Source organism: Centroberyx gerrardi, chromosome 14, assembly GCF_048128805.1.
Source record: "Centroberyx gerrardi isolate f3 chromosome 14, fCenGer3.hap1.cur.20231027, whole genome shotgun sequence".
NCBI lineage: Eukaryota > Metazoa > Chordata > Actinopteri > Beryciformes > Berycidae > Centroberyx > Centroberyx gerrardi.
Genome location: NC_136010.1, coordinates 27,668,226 through 27,688,537, shown reverse-complemented (window position 1 = coordinate 27,688,537; position 20,312 = coordinate 27,668,226). Strand labels below are relative to the sequence as shown.

The 20,312-nt window shown below is 42.7% G+C and overlaps 1 protein-coding gene across 2 annotated transcripts in view; it reads left to right on the top strand.

Annotated features, from left to right (window-relative positions):
• Nucleotides 1-139: 139 nt before the first annotated feature.
• LOC139909368 (guanine nucleotide-binding protein G(I)/G(S)/G(T) subunit beta-1-like) overlaps nt 140-20,312 on the top strand; it is a 41,042-nt gene continuing 20,869 nt past the window's right edge. The window contains exon 1 of one of the 2 annotated variants that reach the window (XM_071896412.2): nt 140-501. The gene's annotated coding sequence lies outside the window, so the exon portion shown is untranslated. Of the gene's footprint in view, nt 507-20,312 lie in introns of both variants that reach the window. The other variant, XM_071896414.2, reaches the window with a different exon arrangement.

Here is a 20,312-nt window from a genome sequence, read left to right as displayed (position 1 = left end):
GTAAATGTTGGTGTTACCAAAGATGGCAGTATTTCCTGGTATAATGATCCGTTGAAGTGGTCGCCGACCCTTCGCCGTGCGTTGTGACGCTGCCGTAACGTGGGGTTTCCCAGACCTGAGAGCAGGGTTACCGCGCCCATCTCTGCTGTTTGATGGCCGGAGGAAGAAGCGACTGAGATCTTGGCGTGAAGGAAGAAAAAGGGGGACGACGACGGTGGGAAAGACAAGAAGGGATTTTGCTTTGAATCGGAGGTTGCTTTGAATCGGAAGAACGCTTAAACGGGGCTCTGGCACGTCTATCTAGGTGAACACCGCCTCGTCTCTGCGCCTCTGTGCCGGTGTGTCTCCCCCCTCGGCGGGTCGAAAACTGGGTTCGGGGAGTGCCGCTCCTCGGTAGCTAAACTAGCTAAATCTGAGCTCTAGGGCAGAGAGAGGAGAGACGAGCTTTTGCTGTTTCCAGTCAATGTGATATAAACAACGGATACCCTCGACTGAAAGCGGGTAAGGTTATACATGAAAACGTGAAATTGTGCCTCTGAAAAAATGCATTATATGCCTGTGCAGTTGATTAGCCTGTCGAGCTGGAAAGACGAGCAAAAGGGGTTAAATTGGGTTGAGTGGCTCGGCTTATCCGTTAGAGCTAGCTACTCTTAGCCTGCTGCTAGATAGTCGCTGCCAAAAAGAGTGGGTGGGGGTCACTGTAATAGCCATCTCAAAAAATACATTACGGTAACCCAATTGTCAGTTAACAATAACAGTAGTGCATTGCCTTATATATTTAATGTTTTTATCTGGTTAGCTGGTAGTTGGTAGCCAGCCGTTGCTAATGTTAAGGGTAGTTGGTGACAGCTCAATAAGTTAGCTAGCACCCCTGCTCAACGTCCGGGTTTCGTTCTCCCTCTCTTTTTATGCGAAACACACAGTCTAACTATAGCAGTATCCAATTAATATTGTGCCCCTTGCGAAGGCCTACAGTGTTGGGTTTAATTAAGTCTGAAATGTAATCCCAATGGTGGCTAACATTATGAATCTTTGGGTCGGCCCACATTTTTTCACTGGTTTGCTCTATAGATAGCTAGTGACTACCTGGTAAGCTAATTGGTCCACATTTGCTACCTTTAGCTAACTGTTGACTAACCCAAGACAAATTGTGTCAGATGATTAATACATAGCTACGACTTTACACTTGCATAACCCAGCCTTGCGCAAATAGACTTTGGATTTTCCTTCCACACATGTTGAAAACTGTAGCATCATGCAATTGACAGGGAAGGGAGTCTAAAAATGGCTACTTCACCAACAGAATCACCACCACCACCCCCACTTTTCCGTAGCTAGTCCATACAAGTTAGCCAGCAGTGGCCACAGCCTACGTTTGCTGGCTGGTATGGCTGATCTGGGTGTGTATATCTTGAACATGGCAGCCAAGATAATTTGTCTGTATCATCAATGGACATGAACAGCGTTGTTGTTGATTGCAGCGTATATTTGAAAGCTGTTGAATTGAGGCGTTCGTGTTTTGCCTTGCGAAAGTATTTACGTAATGCCGATGTTCGCAGCTGTGGACACACTTGTTTAGCAGACTCCATTTAAATGGGTTAGTTGGACTAACTATTTAATCAAATGACTCAAAAGCAACGGTGGGGGATTGTGGCCATTATATGTCAGGATATATGTCGGTATTCCCATGTTTAGTCTGCAGATTTTCCGATGCAGTCGGTCCTCTGATAGTGCTAAAAGGAAAATGGCTAACTGGCTAGCATGGTTCATATCCTCTTCCCTAGAATGCATAGTACAGTAGAAAAGAATAGAAATTTGCATTTGTTGCGAGTGGCAACACAGTTGTCAGATTGCATCGAAAATGTGGACAATAAGCACCGCTATGAACATTATGGATGCAATAGCCATCTTAGTTTAACAAGTCTTTAAGCAGCGTCAGATTGAGAACACATTGTTCGGACAAATCTCATTGGCCTTAATTTGAACCTCTTGTTTTAATGATGTGGAAACGAGGTTTTCTAATTGGATCTTAACAATCTGTTTATCTTGAGCACAGGTCTGTTGCAGGGCAAGTTGTTAGCTACCTGAGTAGCCATGCCCCACCGGGCCGCGCTACACACTATAGCATTTCATGGACTAGCCCAGGAAAACGGGTGAGCTTCACCCACAACGAAGCATCAAATCCCGTCCTGTACACTGACAAGAGGTGCTAAAAGGCCGAGAGGGAAGTCCACTGAGCTTTATTTAGTGGTAAATATTTCGAAAGGTGGTTTAGCAGCGAGTGAGACGTGTTGTCGCAGGAAGCCGAGCTGAGCGGCTCCTCCAGCACCGAGAGAAGAATTTGTATCCCTTTTGACGAAGTTATCGACTAGCAATGTTACACGATGCATTTAAAGAATTCATTACTGATAATCGCCGATTTCTTAGTCACGTCAGAAGTTTTCCCGTGTTTCTCAAAAGAGCTATTTGTATTTACTGCTCCACAAAGATGAATTCATCTTGCCAGTCTGCCCCCTCCCTCCGCCTCCTTGAATGAATGGGTTCCTGTATTCAGGGCCCAAGCAGCTGCAACGAACAAGATGGCGTTCAAAGCCTTTTTCATCACCGCTTTTTCTCAGACTGCGAAAGACAGCTGCCTAGCATCGGATGGATTCGGGCTTGGCAGGATAGATTTCTTTGATTTACCCTACCGATAAAATGCCCTGACCTTTTGAATTTAAAACGTTTTTAATGCAGATGGAATTCCTTGTTAAATGAAATGTGTGCACCTCAAATACAGGACAACATGGTGGGGAAGGGGTGTTGTACATCTTGACTATCAGCCAGTGAACCGAGATATACAGGAATATAACGGAATGTGAAAACTATACTATTTATTTTCTGACATTCAACATAAACTGTTGAAATTGTATTCTCGTATTTTGATATGAAAGTTAATGTCTATGACTTGCTACATATGTGACCACATATTAGAGAAAATGTGTCTAAATGTTTTCTTACACCAATCCTGGCTGTGATTCATAGTTAAATGTTATTGGACAGATTTCAAAGAATAGGATGGCATTAAAAATATCTAGAGGTAGGGGTTTTGCCCAGATATAAGTTCAGTGTTTTTTTCCATCATTTCTTTTCCATAGAGAATAGATTTTAATGAAAGAGAATATAAGATTTATTCCAATTCCAGTACTTTGAGTTTGTTCTTTGTGCATGTGCTTTGTAGGCCATATTGTTTTTAATCATGTTTTGATTCTTTCTTCTTTCCGATGCGCTTGTGACTTCCTCAAAAGGAGGTTGTTTTGATTTTAGCTAATGAGGGTCTCAACTTGGCATGGTTGAAGTGTCCATTGCAAATTTGCATACGCTTATTATGAAATATCCCATTACATTTAATGGACAAGTATTGTTTCCAACCTCCCAAATGCGGATCTATGTTTTGTGCCTTAGGCTGTCCTTTTAATGTCTCATAGATTGGTGCTCCCTGCCCCTGGTGTGGTCAGTATGTCAACAATTTACCCCTGATATTCCCCATTGATTTCATTTCGGTTGTCCTTGTCTTCTGCTATGGAAGTGGGTGTCAGTGTTGTTTAGCCCTGGAACTGCTGTCTCGCAAATATCTCTCAGCCTCACTGGAATCTAAGCTTTTGCTGTGATTTGTCACATCATTCCTGTGTGAATGAGCTCGCCTAGTCACTTCAGGCTCTTGCCCTCACCGCTCACACCTCTTAGTTCATTGCAGATCAGACCAGAAGCACACATACACACACACACACAACACTGGAGAGAGCATTTCGTATTTTACATCTTGTATGTCCCTCCAACAGAATCCTGTTATCAACCAAGGTATAAAAACAATTGTCCCATCTGAATTTATCAGAATGTGTGACCTGGCGGTGACCCACACTATCTTGATACCCAGAATGCCTTTGGCAGCTCCATCCAGTGTCCAGTGGCTTTGATGGACAGAGATGGCGTAATCCGTGGGCATCTCTGAAACATATTGTGTTGACGCCTCTCAGATGACATGAGTGGCATATGACAAGCCTCTGAAAGTCTGCCTGACAGTAATGTCTGTCTGAAGGACATTTGTCCCTGGGTTTGTACACACCAGAGCTTTTCAGTAGGATGAGTGTCACCACAAGAAGATGAGCATATGTTAAAACCTGAATCATCTGCCTTTTGTGCTAGAGGGGGATTTTTGTTTTGTTTTTAATACAGATTTTCATCCCACTGATGTTTTTTTTTTTTCTCTCTCTATGCGAGTGCAGGATATGAATGGGATTAAATTCTTACAGTCTGTGGATTTGGCCCTTTGGGATTATGGGGCTTGGTCAGTGATAGTGCTGATTTTTCCTCCTCTACTATGATCCTGCTTTTAGCCATATGGAATTTTCTGTTATCAAGATAACAGGCCACTGTCATAAGAGGGGTTGGCCAACTAGACGCACATGGAACCGGCCCTTTTATTTTTTCACCCCATGAAATCGCAATAGGAGTGATACTTGTGTAAATGAGAATTCCACTAGGTGTTAAGGTAGCTGTACACTCTATGGGGGAAATGCTGCACATAATTGGTGGCGCTGTCATCCCACTGTAGGTGGAGCATATCTACACAGAGCAGAAGTTTCCTGTCAGACGCCTGTCCTCCTTGTTCCTCATTCCATCATCTCAATACAAGAGTCGGAAACAAAACGCCCAGGGCGCAAATGTGTCTGCTAATATATGGGCCTTGGCCCTCCTTGGTTGTTGTGTGCTCTTAAAGGCAAAGCTGAGTTCACCCACAATGTTGTCTTCATCAGCCAGTTTATTCTTTGTCTTAACCTAAATGGACCATTAGTGGCAGCCTCTGCACTATGGCTTCCATTACTTTGCTCTTAGGATTGTCAGTGGAGTTCTGATGTACTGTGGTCTAGCAATTTAAATCTATTTTCTTCTTCTTGAGCAGTGTACCGGATTTTGAAACTGTTTCATCAGGGTGTGTCGCACATCCATAGGCAACCGCTGGGCTAATGGTTGAATCAAAATTGTACCTCTGTCATCAGGTGGCTTCAGTAAAGAATTGATCAGATCAGGAGCTTTACTTCTAGCACACAGTGGGCTACCTATGGAGTTGGTCAAAAGATCAGCTGGCAGGGCCGCTTGGCTGTGTTTGATCTGGGTCCAGTGTTACTGATGATTAGCTTGGTTGTATTCATTAGTTTTTCCTCTTAAACCCTGTCCACTTAGTAATGCTCAACCCCACTCACTGTTGCTTACCCTTACACCCTCAAGCAGCCCCCCCCCCCACCATCACCACCACGCTTCATGGGACTTTATCGCCAGCGCAGTCCTACTTTTTATTTTTAATCCTAAGTGCCAGTTGAAGGCTTACCGTGGACGCTGCCATGTTGATGAACAGCCCCCCACCCATACCAACACTGCCATCAACCCTGAATTGGGCTGAAGGGGAGGGGTGTCATAAGCCTGTGGCTGACTCCAGAGGTCCAAGTATATTTAAACACAAACAAGCACATCTTCACCACATTAGTTTATTTTTAGCATGGGTCACATGTGACCAGCAACCCCTCCTCCTCCTCCCTTGCTCTCTCTAGTCTTGTGTCAGGTTTGCTAGGACTGTGGTGAGGGCCATTCTAGTCATTCCAGGTATGTGTACATTACAGCTGACTACCAGTGATGGATGTCTAGGGTAACTTCATGTAATTCACTGGTTACACAAATTGCTCTTTTCTATATCAGTACACCAAACGTGTGGTCCTGAATCTCCTGTTTTGCACACTGTGCTTATCCACATGTTAGTGTATCTTCTATGGTCTATTTTGAGCGAGTTTGATTTTTGCCAGCTATCCCCTATCTCCACAAGACTCAACATCACAATGGAAATTCCACCCTAAAGGTTTCCCACTGTGCAATGTGGTTCTGTTCTGGAGTGATGTGTTAGTGAAAACTGTTTTCCGCCTGCTAGTTTGACTGTAGGTGCTGTTCTGCATCCATGGCTTGTCACTACTGGCCGCAAGGTTTTGGCCACTGTTTTGAATACTCAAAGCAAGTGGCGACAGGGCAGTTTAGTGACCCACACACAACTCTGTCAGCGCCCTGCCACTGCGTAGCCCCGCCGAAAGCCCGTCACAAGCCCTGGCAGTGCTTTGCATGTGGAACCTCAGTGCCTGCTCCGCTTTGAATAGAGGCAGTCTTGCTTTCTATTTACATTCTAGCCCTTAGATTTGACTGCCACAGGGAAAATGTGACCAAACCTGAATCCCGAGATGACGGGGAAAGGCAGCCAGAGTCGGTGAGTTTTCTTCCTCTGTAAAACAAGAAAGGCCACAGTCAGTGAGTAAAAGAAGAGTGGGCTGGCTGTCATGTGACTCTTCACACACACTTGTTCCTCTCTTTTGGAAGCTGTGAGAGAGAAAGCACTTGGGGGAGGGGTACGTTTATTAATGCAATCAAAGGAGTGTATTTTGTGTTTTAAATAAAGTCATGCTTTTGGCTTTGGGCTAGCCTGACCTCTTCATTTTTTTTTTTTTTTTAAATCTAAGGCATTCACATTCCTGTATGAAAAAGCTGGTTGTGCAGCTGTCCCAAGCACAAACCATACCTTTGTTAATATATGTGACTGTAAAAAAAAAATCTACACATTTTTGCCATCCTAATGTGCCTTTCTTAATGATTGTCCTCATGCTGTGGCATTTGCAGTAAGTCGGCCAGCATCGGTGCTAGCCTGTGGAACCTGTTTGGCTCAGAGATGCTGAAGTAAGAAATGGGGTGGGAGGTGGGGGGTGGCATGAACGGTGGGCCTGTGGCTATTGAGATCAGGGAGGCATGGCAGTTTTAGTATATGAAGGCTTACAAGCTGCAAAGCATTTATGTCCAACCACTGACTGTTGGGATGGAAAAGTTCCTCTCCAGCCTAATCGCTGATGAAGTGACCTAATGGTGGTGCAGCCATAACAGGTATTTTCTGTGTTGTGATGGTCAGAGGATTGTAATATAGCCCAGCTTGTAGTAAAATATCATATTCTCTCAGATATTTGGTGTTTGAAGTTTGCTTGATTTGCCTTTTGGGAATCACCTCATCTGCAATAGGCCACACCTGCTATTTCCACCCACAATGCACTCGGCTCATGGCATCATGGAATGTTTCACTAATCAATCGATTAAACTCTACTGTCACTCCCATTGATGTTATGTCTGCTAACATCAGACGTTACCCACAGCAGGCAGCCACAAGCAGGGAGCACCCATCAAAATCAAGCCTCAGTATTGTAAGTAGGCTCAAACCTGTTTCTAGTCATTGTGCAGAAGCTTAAAGGAAGATGTCATATGTAAAATGTCGCTCAAAAGGCGTCATCATAATATACGCGATGCACCGTTTTGATGAAATCTAAGACAGAATCACAGAAACCCTGGTTTAAAATTTTATTAGACATAAACACAGAACCCCAGTCCTGAGGTCTGCTGTAGAAATGGTGAAACATTTATTTAGATTAATTTTTACGATTAGCCTAAAAGATAAACGGCAACATGCACTGTATATGGAGCAGAGTAGTGTTTCAAGGGTGCCCTTGTGTGTGTCTCAAAATTCACATGGGTTTGTTATGGGATAATGAAATCAAAATGTCAAAGCATCAGTCAGTGTGTTCCACAAGCACCGGCTGCCGACCAAATAATCAACTACTTTCCAGCTTGCTGCTTTTTTAATGGTAATTTTTGTTTTTAATGCGGGCTACACCTGACTATTTGCCATATTGTTGCTTGCTTCTCTCTCCTGCATCTGTTGCCTTTCATCCAGTTGGAATGAGACTATAGGCCCATGTCACTAAATTGAATGTGAAACTTTAACTCCAAATGGCTTGCATCAGACACTGAGTGTATGCAAGTGTTTACCTTGCCACTTTGTCTACATTGTCAGTGATGTGCTTATATAACCTAGCCGTAGGATCAAAATTTGATCTCCATGCAACTACGCTACAGCACGGAGCACAGGATGCACTACATGGCCAAAAGTATGTGGACACCCCTTCTAATTAGTGGAATCAGCTATTTCAGCCACACCCATTGCTAACAGGTTTATAAAATAAAGCACACATCCATGCAATCTCCATAGACAAACATAGGCAGTAGAAAGGGCAGTCCTGAAGAGCTCAGTGGCTTTCAAAGTGGCACCGTCATAGGATGCCACCTATCCAACATGTCAGTTCGTTAAATTTCTGCCCTGTTACAGCTGCCCTGGTCAACTGTAAGTGCTGTGAAGTGGGAACGTTCTAGGAGCAATAACAGCACAGGCACGAAGTGGTAGGCCACATAAGCTCACAGAGCGGGACTGCTGAGTGCTGGAGTGCTGAAGTGCATAGCGCGTACAAATCATCTGTCCTCAGTTGCAACACTCACTACCGAGTTCCAAACTCAGAAGCCTCTGGAAGCAGCGTCAGCACAAGAAGTGTTTGGCGGGAGCGCTAAGCCCGTCGCCATTGGACTCTGCAGTCCAATGGCGGTGGGCGTGTACACCACTGCGTTGGTGAAGCATGATGAATCACGCTTTACCAAACAAATCTGGGTTTGGCAGATGCCAGGAGAATGCTACCTGCCCAAAAGCATAGTACCAACTGTAAAGTTTGGTGGAGGAGGAATAATGGTCTGGGGCTGTTTTTAATGCTTCAGTATCAACCCCTTAGTTCCAGTGAGGAGACATTTTAACGCTACAGCATACAGTGACATTCTAGACGATTGTGTGCTTCCAACTTTGTGGCAACAGTTCAGCATGACAATGCCCCCATGCACAAAGCGAGGTCCAGACAGAAATGTTTTTTGAAGATCGGTTTGGAAGAACTTGACTGGCCTACACAGAGCCCCCCCACCAAACACCTTTGTGATGAATTGGAACGGCGACTGCAAGCCAGGCCTAATCACCCAACATCAGTGCTCGACCTCACTAATGCTCTTGTCGCTGAATGGAAGCAACTCCCTGCAGCAATGTTTCAACATCTAGTGGAAAGCCTTCCCAGAAGAATGGAGTCTGCAAAGGCTGCAGCAAAGGGGGGACCAACTCTGTATTAATGCACATGATTTTGGAATAAGATGTTCAACAAGCAGGTGTCCACATACTTTTGGCCGTGTAGTGTAAGTGCATTACCAGTCGCCTTTTGGCAATCTGAGTCGAGTTTTTTTTTCTGCTTATGTTGATTATTCCTACAATGATGTTCAACAAAATAGACATGTGTAAGGCTGAAGCAATAGGAGAAATGCTTAATTTCTATTTTTATTTATTTTATCCTTTATTCAAAAACACTTCTGAAAAGATATTTTTATTGTCCCAACTTGGTTTCCCCAATGATTGTGTGTCTTGCTGTGAAAATGTAAATGCAGAACATGTTTGTGAAAATATAGCCTATGCGAGTTTATGAAACGGTAAATGCAAAACAAGTTTGATTGAAGCTAATCTGGACTGATATTGTCTTACTGAAAATTTGTGATTTACTTTAAAAAAAAAGCCTACTGTACATGCGCATCGATTTCTATATAACTGATCTGGCCATATCCCTATCACTTCAGTCACTGGTTTTGCTTGTTTGTACACCAAAATTGGCTGGCTGAGCAGTATTTAGACCTGCTGGCCAATCACTTTAAAACAGACAACTCCACCCAGCCGGGATGCCGGGCCACATTAAACGAGCACACAATCAAATGACAGGTGCAGACAGTCAGTCTGTTCAAATTGATTGTAATGTTGAATAAATGTTGCAGTAGTGATCATATATTATCTTTGAGTTAAAAAAAACGGGGATGCAAACAAAATTTTGGGACACTGTACACTGTTCAAACAGATTTGAAATCTGTTTGAATAACCGAGGGCATAGCCTTGCGTTGCTCAATTTAATGAATACTACTTAATACAGTAACTCGTGGTATTCTTTCAGATTGACAGTACATTGCTTCTATTTTAGCTTTTCGGTAGTGTGTTCTGTTGTCCAGAAAATGCAAGGGTTTCACCATGCGCGCATCGCCCCTGGCCCCGAGTCCGCTGATGTGGAAAGGTTTTTGTGTCATGCATACAGCTCCAATGTTGTCCTGTAAGAGCCTTTATTCTAAGGCTGAACTCTTCCCGTCTAAACCCTGAGGTTTCAATGGGTTTTATGTGACATCACGTAGATTGAAAGCATGTCTGGTATAGCATATGTGTCAGGTCTTTTGTTAATGCGCGTCACTCTTGTGTGCCCATTTTTGATTTGTTTTTACTTATGTGATGTAAAGAGTCCCTATGAATGGATGTTTCAGCCAGTGCACGGCCAAAAGTTGACTTGACAGGTAGAGCTGGGTGATAAAACAAAAAAAAATCTCGATAATCATTATTACGATAAAATTTGTCATAACTACGATTAACAACAGACAAACAACACAAACAGGTAATCACACAGTAGAAATGGACTTTGGGGCGCAGACAAACTTGACACCAGCAGCCAATCAGGCAAAAATAAGCTTGCACGTTGATGGGGTACACATCCACGCAGAACCGCAACACGACACAGAGTGACCATGCTTGTTGACTTAGCAAAGAAGATAATACAATAAGTGGTGATAAGTGGATCTAGATTAGCAAGACATAAAAATGAGCTGGCCTGGAGAAAGAAAGCAGTTGTCTCAAAAAGTAAAGAAATTTCAATGAAGAAAGGTGACACAACCTCTATCATATAGAAATGTTTGGCAATCTCAAATCTGACAAATCACAGACCCAACACTCCGCAAAATGTGTCACCATCCTAAATCATGACAAGGAACACCACCAGCCTCTTCCATCATATGAAAAGGAACCATCCCGCAGAGCACACAAAGTTTGAGTTTGCAGTATCACCCTAGTCTCAGTACTCCTTGAACACTAGCAAACCTGTTGGTCTTTCAACTGCCAGCAATGCTGGTGCTCAACCTGTGGCTCGGCAATCGTGAAATGGCTTAAGAGAAACAAAATAGCCACACAGCTAGCTAACAGCTAGCAACCAGCTAGTTTATGATCCACAACATGTTGATTTTAAATTTATGCTGATTATCTCCACCAAAGAGGTCATGTTTTCGCCTGTTAGTCGGTCTGTCTGTTAGCAGGATATATGAAAAATGTATGAACATATTTCCATTAAATTTGGTGGACAGGTAGGCCTTGGGCCAAGGAACAATTCATTAGATTTTGGTGGCGATCTGGGATTTCCGCCAATGGACGATTATTGTTTTTTTAAGCCATAATTATGGAGTTGGAGAATTCAGCATTGGTGGAGGTTTGCGGTTTCAGAGTGCCTTTTCAGTTTATTTTGTCTTCAATATGTTGGTTTTTTCCAACTGTGAGCTGTCATTGGGGTGTTCATAGTAGAAGCTTAGACTTCTGAGGCAGCAGGTCTATCAAGCAGCCATAACCAGCAAAAAAATGTTAGTAAATGCAAAAAAAACCCAAAACAACATTCTGTCCTGTAATTGGCCTTATTGCTACATACAACTGAATGCTCCACATTGGACAGTCCTGAACATTTCAGAATGTATGTGCATTAGTTGTGTTTTGAGTAAGTTGTGATTGGGAATTTGCATACATTTTATTAATGCAAATATTTCATCCTTCTGAACAACTGCCCTTCCTGCTGGGTTTTTTTTGGATCCAGGTTCTAATATATGTATATTCCCTTTAATGGATTAGATATGGGCAGCACCATTCTAAATCATGGTATTGTACATGGAGAGAACTACTAGTAAATAAAGCAAACTGTAAGTGCTGCGTCATATGGACCAAAAGTTTTTTTTAATAGCTATTTTTCCCTGAATGTTGCGATTGCAGTTCAGTTGGTGCAGATTTTTTGGTGCAATTTCTTTTTCAGCTCTTGCACAAATAAAGAAAAGATACATTTTTGAGGGGAAAAGGAGATGCCAGTGCTTAGGAATTGCTCAAGGTTTCTTCCAACATGCAGGACGATTTGTAGGCCATTTAGCAAAAGGTAGCCTCTTAAAGTTTGGAAATTGCAGTAGTCAGTATTGTGTTTTTTTTCTGTCAGATGAATTGTGCAGCTAAACTGTTAGGGGAACATCATGCTCAGAATTGTGTAGCAGAATTATGCATACTCATTTATAGCCCCAGGATTTTGCTCTACTTTCAATGGAGCAAAAAGGGCTACAGGGCCTTAGGCTATTCATTTTCAGTTCAGCCATTTTCCTGGAGCCGCATAAGGATTTGGAATCCACCTACTCCTCAGCCAGTGATTAAGTCTTTGCCATACCCAAATTAACAGTGCAGAGGCTCTCTGTTGGAAGGGAGAATTCAGTCAGATTATGTCATTAAGCATATACTGTATGTTGAATTGCAGTATTATGGCTGGAACGGGATTGGAATCCACAAATTCAGAATGAGAAGCAACTTGCTCAACCAACCAAGCAACAGAATGATTTGTGGCCTAAACTGGGTGAATCTGCCTGTACTCTAGGTCAAGGCTGTAATGCAGATGGTGTTTGTATGCATGCAGTCCTATCTGCATTATGTGTGTGGGGGAGGGGGGGCATGGCTGTGGCCCGGATCATGGTGACTATCAGCTATCGGTCCCTTTCATACAGCCATGGCAGTGTCTGGCTGTCTGACTGAATTTGCGAGTTTCATCATAATCACACAGGGAGACTCAAGATTCTCCTTCTCCTCCCCAATGCTGCTGTTAGCCTCCATTCGGCAGAGAGACACTGAGGCATACAGAGAGAGAGTGGGTGGGTGTGGGTGTGTGTGTGTGTGTGAGAGAGAGAGAGAGAGAGAGAGAGAGAGAGAGATTGGATGGGGGCTTTTAAGAAATGTCCGCGAGCGATCCCCTTCTCCCTTCTCTTACTGCATCATCAGCCCCCTTGTTCCAGCCCTCTTTGTGACCTGGTTGTGTTTCAGCTGCATTCACCATGCATCACTTCCCCTCAGCACTTAGCCCCCCCACTCCCCTCCCCCTTAGATACCAGCCACTCTCTCACACACACGGTCTGTCCAGTTGCTTATCTATTCTTGCATTGGTGAGCCAGACCTCTGCCCAACACTCCTATATACCCCCCAGGTGTGTGTGCTATGAACATACTTGTATATAGGTTACATGCTTTTATGCAGCTCCACCTTTATGCATATGCTCTGATTTAACATATCGGAGTGTACATGTGTTATGAATGGAATGTTGAAAACCCATTTGTTCATTATGCGATCTTTGCTAGGGACATAGATGTTAACAGGATACATTTTGGTTTAATCATGACTACTGGTTTGAATAACTCCAGCTTGATAGCTAAACCACTTGCAGACTGTGTGCTATCATTTATCTAAACTAGGAAAACTAACAAGTAAATGGTGAAGTAAAAACTAATGTGAGATTGTGTTGAATTTACCATCATACACTGCTCAAAATGCTGCCAGTGGGGTTGCTCAGTGGGCTAAGACGCATACCATGTGACAGTGATGTCCTGGGTTCAAATCCCCCCCCCCCCCCCGAATCTTTCCTGTCTCTCTTCACTTCTTCACTATAGACTATCTAATAAAGGCAAAGAAAAAATCTTAAAGAAAAATGCCTCAGTACTAGCCCTCTTCACTAGCTTACAGTTCAGAAATGTCACCTTGAGTTCCTCTAATGGAAGAAGCACTTTGAATAAGAAGAAGATTTAGTCTTCTCAAAATGGCAGAGATTCATCTGTAACATAAGCTAACCTGCACTCATTTGTAAACGGAAAGTATGTTAACAACATCCGCAAAGAATCAGACGGGTCATATTATTTTAACAAACTTGAATCTTTCAGGCTTTGAGGCTAGTGAACCAATGTATTCATTTGATTTGCCCATACAAAAGAGTATTAAATAGCCCACAGCACAAAAGGAATCCCCACCCTTCCTCTGCCCCAGCATAACAAACGCAGAATATTAGACCAGGCCACAACAATTGGCCCTCAGTCCTATAACTGGGACCAGTTGAACATCCTTACCTGTTTTGCCTTTACAACTAGGTCAAGTCTTGGTATGTGGTATATATGATAGGCTACCAAAAAGTAGAAATGAACAACTCTGACTAGCTGTAACTGGCTGATGCGTCAGACTACCATAAGTATTCAAAATATCCAAGTTTGATGATCTGAGATTATGAGTGATTAGTTCCTGGATCGACATACACATTATTGTTTAACACTGCTTCTGACCTGCCATTGAATGAAATTTAGATTTTGTTGCATTTGTGAATCGCGTCTGTTAAGAGTTGTACAAATGACTGCCCCCAAATTTAAGTGTTTTAGCCATCCTTTTATCTGCATGATGCATACATTTATGATTTTATAACGCCTATCTGTGATGTTTCACCAAACACAGTAAACAAACTTAGTCATGCTGCAGGTGGAGAGCACGATCAGATGGGGAGTGGTCGACTCGTCAGTTCTCTAGTTGAATGAGCAAAAGGGAGGGATGGAAGAGGGAGGAGGGGCTATCTTGATGCTTTTAAATATTGCATACAATCTCTATCACTTGATGGGTGGATGGATAGATAGATGGAGGAGAGAAGGAGAAAGGAGGTGGTTTCTCTCCAGACAGAGTGCTATTCTGAAAGCCACTCCTGCTGCATCAAGGCCTTGAAGTGCAGCCTCACCCCAGGCCAGGGATGGTGGGGGTAAAGCCATCCGCTATTAACTACCACACTCACTCACATTCTTGCTTTTCCCTGTCTTGTCATCTATAAGGCAGCCTACCTAGGTATTGTTTTGTTTGACGATCTAATTGAAATTTGATGCCTGAAAAATGGCATATAAAATGGGCAGTCTGTTTGGTGCAAAAGGCTTTTTATGGCTCATCTAAGGCAGATGTCCAGATCTGAATGGGATCCAGTAGCCTTGCATTTGCTCCTGAAGTTTGCTCTGTGCTTTGATAATCTTTAATGCTCCTGTGTCTGCACAAAACCCATTGACTTGGTAACCTTACCACCAAAGCATTTTTAAAATGTAGCCTTGCTTGTTTCTAAAAGGGAGCCTGTGTGAAGTGAGACTTTGAAGTTCCTATGGATAATGTTTGGGCATGTGGTGTCTGTTAGCTGACCTTTAGCATTTTACCACTCCAGGGCAGGAGGGCTTGGCCTCGCCTATATGCCTATTGGATCGTGGAGCTTAGTTCATGAGATGTCATAGAGCCATAAACCAGAATGATATGTATGATATTCAAGCCATCTAACCCTAATTGTAGAATGCTTTTAAATCTCCTTATTGTCTTAAGGTTATTTCTCAGTTAGGTTTCAGGATGCATTAGATTTTTCCCACTACTCTTAGTAGCTTTTACATGGTTACACAAATGCAGGTTGTTGAAAGTCAGTTAAGGAAGTAGCTGGTAACTAGTAGAATGAGCAAGGATTGTGGGTTTACTCACTTCCAGCTCTTCCATAGAGATTTGTAAGGGTTATATGTGTTTGGCTTTTGCAATTATATAGTGTCCTATTTCTCTGCTCATGCACCAATTTAAAGCTAGTAGAAAAAAGATTTTGGCACAATCCCGTTATACTTGAATTTTAACATTCTCTGATTTAAACGAAACTTGATAAAATTGATAATTCTCTAGAAAATATAGAATGGTTCCATGTTGTTCTTGTAGGTTGTTTTCAGGTTGACGGGGGTTGCTGCTGCACACCTGTCCCCATCTTCAATAATGTAATCCCAGTAGTTCAACAATATGACTGTCCTCTCATGGGATGTTCACATAGTACAGTGAGCTCCTTGCACCAAGTTAGTCTTGAGTGTCGGTGCACCAACATGGACTAGCAGGCCTAATCTGAGTCAGACAGACCTAATTTGGGCCAGAGTGCCAGCCTAGCCTCTGCTGTAGCAGATCGAAACATAGCACCTCCTGCTGATCCACTACACTGCTGTCTCACTGTCCTCTCCCCACATTTTCTACCCCTGCATATGTCTGTTAGCATAAGCCTACCTGTCAGAATCTCCTGTGTAACCTATTATAGTAATGCAGCTGATTGTGTAGCCTGGCTCGGAGCCTAGCTGGACACTTGCCACTGGCAGGTGTGGTGGTAGTACTAGTAGAAACCGCACAAAAAGAAAGAATATTTGTAAAGGATGCACTGTTGCCACATCCGCTGAGTGTTTTGACAAAGGAGAGAGAGAGATGAGAGCAGCGAGGGGAAACGCCCTCAAAGAGAAAACGCCCGTTCAGAGAGGCTCTGCTGCACTTACTAAGGTGGAGGCAGCGTGCTGACACAGATGATCAGTAGCCAAGGCACTGCCACTGCCAGCTATTGACTGACTTGCAACAAACACCGGCCCCATCCCTATCCTGCTGTCCCGCACGGGTTTCTAGGAGCAGCAAATCAACCACAAGCTAAATGCTCAAGGGCTAGAATATGCAATCCTACAGAGTAGAGAGCTAGCAGGAGCAGTCAGACAGGGGAGGAAGGGGTGAAGCCCTTATGCAGGCGGAGGGTAGGGCAGCTGGTATCGAAGCAGGAGGGCTTAAATTATTAAGACCACCCTCTCTACCCCACCTCTCCGAACACTGCCTCATGCTTAATACATGGCTGTGTGTGTGTACATGTAGCATCTCTCTGTCATCCAATACCAAATCTCTGCCTGGCAAGAGTTATCTCAAAGAGCCAGCTCAATCAGGCACACAATTTGGTCTGTTATTTTTCTTCACCAGCTACTTGTGATTTTGTAGAAAAGTTTCTCCAGTTGTCCCTCAGTTTTGTATAAATGGCATGTTAGCATTGTCAGCACTCTTCATTGAAAGCAAGGGGCACCTAATGGCAAGCTAGCATGCTAGCTTGTTTTTTTTTTTATTGTTTTGGAAGTGGCTGTACACAGTGTTGTGTCCAGCATAAGTGGTCTTTGTAAGTTTCACTTGTTTTAAAATTAGTTGGTCATAGTGTAGTTGACTGTCCATTTTGTGTAGTTGAAGTCCATTTTTTTCAAGGTCAACTAGTAGGTTGGTTGTCTGAACGATTAGTCGACTAGTCTGTGTCAAGAAAGGCCTATATTTAAAATAGGCTGTGGGTAGGCGTGGGAATCAAGAATGTTTCTTGGCTATATTGATAAAGCATGAACTGTACGATTTTTGAGGCCATATGCTTATCAATTTTGCTTATCAATCAAAACGACTAATTTCCCTGTCGATTAAACAAAAATTTAAATTTAGACTAGTCGACTAGTCTAAAAGTAAGAAAACACTCAGAAAACAGTCAAAATTGAGCACAATTTAATCTATAAGGTTAAAACGTCCGAAAAAATATTGCGTGTATTTAAGAGCCATTTGAAACCGTTAATCACATTCTTCAATAACTGTGGCACTTTGCGCCGTTTATTATGAACATTGCACATTACAAAACATGACAACTCACCCCGGCACCGTCTATTCGGGCTCAATATAGTCCATTAACTTTCGGAAGCCTTTGCCTTCAACAAAGTTGAGTGGAAGCATATCTTGCGCAGTCATTGCCGTGATGAGCTGCGTTATCTTTTCAGACCGAGTGGGATCACAGCGTCTGCGGGTTGGGGCGGTAAACGATGTCATATTGGTTTGTCGAGTGTGGCTAACGTCAGCAGTGCTAGCACCAGCAGCCTGCTCTGCTTGCAGGTTAACGTCCACATGCCTGTGCTGAATGTGGTTACGCATTGCTCCGGTCGAGTGGTTATATGCCAGTTTATTCTGACACAGCCTACATACAACCTTATTTTCCTTTTCTAGATCAAAATACTGCCAAACTGCGCTGGTTTTACGAGATGTCATCTCTGTCCGGTCCCACTTTCCACCTCGCTGGTTTACATTCGGGCATAACCGCCTGTCGGGGCTGCAGCCCCGGCTAGTGGCGGGTGGCTGCGTAACATCTTAGACGCAACAGTTAACCGGCGTTGTACATTAGTAATAATTAGCTTAACCGACTAGTATTTCTGGTGCCGAGTATCGAGGGTAGAAACGTTTCATCGACTAGTCGACTAATCGTGCACATCCCTAATCAATTTCTTCTTAAACTAAGAAAAAGGGCAAAGAGAAATCTAAAATCTTTCTGGTCTATTTCTTCCTTTGTGCTAATGTTGAACACGCCCTGCAGCCTTGGTCTAGTTTACAATTTCTGCTTGATGACATATTTTAGATGAATGATGAAACTTTATTAGGACATACAGTATTTAAGACAAAAGGAAAGAAGAAAGAAAAAAAATAAATAGGCTATAGCATGCATGGTTCAAAATATAGATCTAGGCCTTAATGGCTATATCAAATTCAATATTGTCACATTTTGTTATTAAAATGTAAAGACAAAGAAATTAAACCACCACATTCCAATCCTTGCATCCCTACACTGGCTCCCTGTGCACTTTAGGATTAATTTCAAAATACTGGGCTATTGCTTGTGTTTAAAGCACTGCATGTCTCGCCCCTGCCTACATCTTAGAACTCCTACAGTACCGACAGGTCCCTTAGGTCCTCACACCAAGGTCTGTTTACCATCCCATGGTCCCGTCTGAAAAGGGCCGCCGACAGAGCCTGTTCCATTGCAGCTTCCAGAATGTGGAATAGTCTGCCTGGGAATATTAGGTTGGCCCAATCTGTCGCTGTTTTTAAGACCCGTCTTAAAACCTACTTTTTCTCCCTTGCTTTCAATTGTAATTGATCTTTTTGACACATTTTTTATGCCTGTATGTTTGCGCGTGTTGGCTCTTTTTGTGTTACAGATGTGAATGTGTTTATGTGTACATTTCTGTATCTCTGTAAAGCAACTTGCTACATTGTACTATTTATACAATATGTTATTTTGTAAAGCACTTTGCTTTACAAAACTTGCTTTGTTTTTAAAGTGCTATATAAATAAATTTAAACTACGTAAAGTAGGTGAGAAAACAGCAGTTCCTGGTGTCCACTACAAAGGACATTCACAAACGATGTGTTCAGTAGGTAAGAAATATTGCTCATTTCTCAAAATCCACTTAGCTATAGTTAAAATAGTTATCTTAATAAAAAATGAATAATAACATTATAAAAAGCTCATTTTGATTGATTACCCCCTCCCATAAAATGTGCTTACACTGATTTCAGCCATTTTGAAGAGTCAGAAATAATGGTTGCCATGGTTACATCCCAAAAAATAAGACCTCACTGGAAAGCCCAGGATGTTCTCTCTAAGATGCATCCGGTTTCATTACAGTGGCTTGCATGGACTTTGAGATCGTGACCAGAGACTGATGTCCACCACAGAGGACAAAAATGAATTACCGAGTCTCCGGAGGATATAGCATGTTCATAGCATTTACCATTACACAGATTAGAAACCATTAAGCCGATGCAGTGCACCATTACAGAAACCACTAAACCACCAATAGACACCATTGCATTTAGAGATGACTTTAAAGCCATTTAAACTGATGTAGCCTAATGGTTTGCTTGTTCTCCAGGAATGCTCCAAGTGATCCAGACCTTTGTTTTTCAAGGGAATTAGCCACACTCAATTTATTGTAAACCGATAGAAATGTTCAACCCATGATACTGAAAAGCCTAAACCAGTCTCTCTGCCTAGGTAGTCCCCAACCTCATCTGAGGCCAATTTCCCACTTAATTAGCAGCCTACATTCTGACAGGGAAGTTGCCCCTTCCTCAATTCCAACCTCAGCCAATTCTAATCTCGACCATGATAGTGAATTTACTGGAGCTGAAGCTACTGGCAACCTAAAGGTGGGCCAATAAAGCGGAAACAGTGACATCTAGTGGTCAGAAATGGGTACTATGACATGTAATAAAATTAAAGATGAACAACTTCAATGACGCATTAATTTGGACAGGGGAAAATAACCATCACCATATTCACTGTGAATACATTACATATTATGAAGAAGCAATACGCTAAGGCCCAGCTTCATATTACTTGTCAACATAGAGAATTGATATTGTACAGTGGTCATTGGAGTGGAATTGGCGTGGGTTTTGGGGGTCTCAAAACGGATACGAATCAGATGTTGTACAGAATATTATGAATCCTACCAGTTTAAAATGGCCAGTGCTATTCTGTGCTATTAGTTAAAGTTTCTCTGATTAAATCATGTTTCTACAAAATAATCTTACAAGTCTACTAACATTAACAATTTCTAACTAAAGAAACCATTTCAGAACAATCTGAGACGGCTGATGTCGAAATTCACTTTTCTGTGTGATTTAACATAGATTGACCTTGGTTCAAAACCAGATGTGAAAAGCCACATTATTTTTTCCTCCAGTGTTAAAAAGGCCAGTGTGGATGTCCATTGCTGTCCGTCTTGATAGCTTTAGAAGCCCCCAGCAAGGTGACTAGGTGTTGGCCTCATCCGCTGGG